The 4178-nt window shown below is 56.0% G+C and overlaps 2 non-coding genes across 2 annotated transcripts; both read left to right on the top strand.

The window, feature by feature from the left end:
• The first annotated feature begins 389 nt into the window (after window positions 1-389).
• Window positions 390-2204, top strand: LOC140214938 (small subunit ribosomal RNA). Its single transcript, XR_011891864.1, has one exon. It is a non-coding gene; the product is annotated as a small subunit ribosomal RNA (ribosomal RNA).
• Window positions 2205-3778: 1574 nt separating this feature from the next.
• Window positions 3779-3931, top strand: LOC140214936 (5.8S ribosomal RNA). The gene has a single exon (XR_011891862.1). It is a non-coding gene; the product is annotated as a 5.8S ribosomal RNA (ribosomal RNA).
• Window positions 3932-4178: the final 247 nt, after the last annotated feature.

A 4178-nucleotide genomic window follows, 5' to 3' on the forward strand; every position in this document is an offset into this window, starting at 1 on the left:
CGATATCGAAGTGTGTTCCGCATCGTCCTCGGACGAATCAAATACGAAAGCGCCGAAGGCGCGGGCGTGACCCGTCGCCTAGCGGCTTTGCCGTCTCGGCTACGTTGCAAGTGTCGGTCGGTCCACCAGTGCTGCGGGCTCGAGAGAAACCGCAAGCCGCGATCGAGTCGACACAACCGGTCTATCGAGAATGTTGCGTGCTTCTTGCCGCGTGGCGATACCCGGCCCTGCGGGGAGGGCGCCGTTGCGAGCTCGAACGCCGTCGTCTCGGACTGTGCAAAGTGCTACCCTTTGCGAGAACGAAGCGTGTTGGGGCGCCTGAAGGTGGCCTCGGCATCGCAAAAACGGCGTCCGGCCTGCTTGAAAGGCTGGACGCGCAGTTGAACGATTACCTGGTTGATCCTGCCAGTAATCATATGCTTGTCTCAAAGATTAAGCCATGCATGTCTAAGTACATGCCGAAATAAGGCGAAACCGCGAATGGCTCATTAAATCAGTTATGGTTCCTTAGATCGTTTCTTCCTACTTGGATAACTGTGGCAATTCTAGAGCTAATACATGCAGTGAGCCTGAAGCCCTTTGGGCGACGGGTGCTTTTATTAGACCAAGATCGATCGGGTTTCGGCCCGTATTGTGTGGTGACTCTGGATAACTTTGTGCTGATCGCATGGCCACGAGCCGGCGACGTTTCTTTCAAGTGTCTGCCTTATCAACTTTCGATGGTAGGTTACTTGCTTACCATGGTTGTTACGGGTAACGGAGAATCAGGGTTCGATTCCGGAGAGGGAGCCTGAGAAACGGCTACCACATCCAAGGAAGGCAGCAGGCGCGCAAATTACCCACTCCCGGCACGGGGAGGTAGTGACGAAAAATAACAATACGGGACTCTTTTGAGGCCCCGTAATTGAAATGAGTACACTCTAAATCCTTTAACGAGGATCAATTGGAGGGCAAGTCTGGTGCCAGCAGCCGCGGTAATTCCAGCTCCAATAGCGTATACTAAAGCTGCTGCGGTTAAAAAGCTCGTAGTTGGATCTCAGTTCCAGACGAGTAGTGCATCTACCCGATGCGACGGCTCGGACTGAACATCATGCCGGTCCTTTCTTGGTGCACTTCATTGTGTGCCTCGAGAAGGCCGGTGCTTTTACTTTGAAAAAATTAGAGTGCTCAACGCAGGCGAGTCGCCTGAATAAACTTGCATGGAATAATAGAACAAGACCTCGTTTCTGTTCTGTTGGTTTTTGGAATACGAGGTAATGATTAAGAGGGACAGACGGGGGCATTCGTATTGCGGCGCTAGAGGTGAAATTCTTGGACCGTCGCAAGACGAACTACTGCGAAAGCATTTGCCAAGAATGTTTTCTTTGATCAAGAACGAAAGTCAGAGGTTCGAAGGCGATCAGATACCGCCCTAGTTCTGACCATAAACGATGCCAACCAGCGATCCGCCTGAGTTACTCAAATGACTCGGCGGGCAGCTTCCGGGAAACCAAAGTGTTTGGGTTCCGGGGGAAGTATGGTTGCAAAGCTGAAACTTAAAGGAATTGACGGAAGGGCACCACCAGGAGTGGAGCCTGCGGCTTAATTTGACTCAACACGGGAAAACTTACCCGGCCCGGACACTGGGAGGATTGACAGATTGAGAGCTCTTTCTTGATTCGGTGGATGGTGGTGCATGGCCGTTCTTAGTTGGTGGAGCGATTTGTCTGGTTAATTCCGATAACGAACGAGACTCTAGCCTATTAAATAGGTGCGGGGTTCCCAGCACCTTACAACCTTCTTAGAGGGACAAGCGGCTCCTAGCCGCACGAAACAGAGCAATAACAGGTCTGTGATGCCCTTAGATGTCCGGGGCCGCACGCGCGCTACACTGAAGGAAGCAGCGTGTCTTTATCCCTGTCTGAAAAGACTGGGTAACCCGTGGAACTTCTTTCGTGATTGGGATAGGGGCTTGCAATTGTTCCCCTTGAACGAGGAATTCCCAGTAAGCGCGAGTCATAAGCTCGCGTTGATTACGTCCCTGCCCTTTGTACACACCGCCCGTCGCTACTACCGATTGAATGATTTAGTGAGGTCTTCGGACCGATGTCCGGCGCGGCCTTTCGGTTGCGCCGGTCTGTTGGAAAGATGACCAAACTTGATCATTTAGAGGAAGTAAAAGTCGTAACAAGGTTTCCGTAGGTGAACCTGCGGAAGGATCATTACCGGATTGTGAAGGGTGGCGAGCGCCATTGTTTCTACCCCGTGTGGGTGAAGCAGCTCGCTGCGCCCGACGCTTTCCGCCGCTGGCCCCGCTTGGACGCGGGGACGGCTATACCCGAACATGCCGGGGACTGCCTGAATTTTGAGGGGCGCCCCGTGCCAAATTTGTTGCGCCCAGTGGACGCCGGCTGCAACCTTGGACGGTTGGCTTGGCCGCGCCCGCGGGTAGAAACGGCGTAACGCACACTGGGTGGGCTTTCTGTCCGCTTTGGCGCTCTTGCGCGGAATGGGAGTAAGACGACCCGACCTGCTGCTTTGCCCAGTACGAGGGGAACGGCGAAGCGTGCGGTCGGTCAAGGAACTGACGGTCGAGAGCTAATGCCGCTGCCGCTTAGTACACACACGGAACCGTGGTGCGAGCGCTCTCCCGTCCTCCGCGGCAAACGCTGCCGAGTCTGAAAAGTCTGGCGGCTGCCGGTCGCTTCCTGCGGCGAGTATGGAGTAACGACCCGACTTTGTTGCCGCCCAAGTACTAAAGGAACGGTGTGGCGCTCGGTCGGTCATGGAACTGTCGGTATGAGGGTGCGGCTGCCAAGTACGGAAGGAACCGTGGCCTAAAGTGCTCTCCCGTCCTCCGCGGCAAATGCCACCGAGTCCGAAAGGGCCGGAGGCTGCCGGTCGGCTCCTGCTCGTGACGCGCGAGGTGTCGAGATCGCGGTTTAATGCGACGACGTCTGCAGGCTATTCGCCCGCCGCCGAGGGAAAGGCGGCGTTGCTGCGAAGTACCGAAGGAAACGCGGCTTTGCTACGTCGGAAGCGTTCTGCGGTTAGCGGACTTGTGCGCTTTGGGAAGGCGCCGCACGTCGAAAGAGGAAGTACGGACAGACGAGGGACTGTAGTCCCGGATTCGAACGCACTTGCGGCCAGGCCCTTGCTGGCTTCGTCTTCCGCCTCAAGTAGACTTGTTGTGGCGCCGGCGCAGGGAGCCGTCCCTGGCACTGGCCGAGTGGTTTTGGAGAGCTGCGCGAGTACGCGCGCCGGGCTCTTGTCTTTCGTCTCAAGTAGGCTGTTGGATCAACAGCGGTTATGCTGCGGCGATCTGCCGATGCGAAAGTGTGTGTGTGTTTGAGGCCCTTCTATGAACCTACTGCTGACTGAAGCGAAGCACGTCGATGGGGGTGAAGCCCTGCCCGTGGCCGTGTAGCCGTTAAAGACTCCACAGCGGCTTAGCCCTAATCATGGCTCTGTCGCTCTTTGCAATTTTTAGTGGAGCGATGTGAACGTGCACACGAGACACACGGGTCCGGTGGTTGGATGGCAGGTAAAACCGGCTTCGAGTGCGCGCAAACGGCATAAGCTACCTCGAGGGCAAGCGAGGAAGGCGTGGGCGCAAAACACACGCGCGAGTAGCAGGAGTGGAGTGCCATTAGGCTTTCAGCTGCTGAGACGCGGCCGCCGAAAGAGCGAGACTGGAGGAGCGCACGCCGAAAGGCGCTCTTCGAAACCACACACAGGGAGACGCCACGTGCCTAAAACCCTGGTTGTACTGTACTGAATTGAACAAACTATTTTTCACGACTCTAAGCGGTGGATCACTCGGTTCTCGGGTCGATGAAGAACGCAGCCAGCTGCGAGACTTGGTGTGAATTGCAGGACACACTGAGCACTGATTCTTTGAACGCACATTGCGGCCTTGGGTCTTCCCTTGGCTTCGTCTGTCTGAGGGTCGGATCACATATCAAGAGAGACTTCGGCGCACAGGGAACGTGCGTCCGTCGACTCGTTTTGACCGCGTCGGCATCATGGACAGTACGTTGAGCGCTAAAGCCACGCGCCAGCGGCCTCACGAGAGGGAGACGGTGGCAAACCGTTGTGCCAATTCTTCGAAAAGACGGAAACGAGGCATTACTACTGCAGCGTGACGAGTGCGCGCCTCTAGCAAGACCGCCGCAGGATGGAGTCGGATACCTGCAGGG

The sequence above is a fragment of the Dermacentor andersoni genome, unplaced genomic scaffold (genome assembly GCF_023375885.2).
Source record: "Dermacentor andersoni unplaced genomic scaffold, qqDerAnde1_hic_scaffold ctg00000756.1, whole genome shotgun sequence".
Taxonomy (NCBI): Eukaryota; Metazoa; Arthropoda; class Arachnida; order Ixodida; family Ixodidae; genus Dermacentor; species Dermacentor andersoni.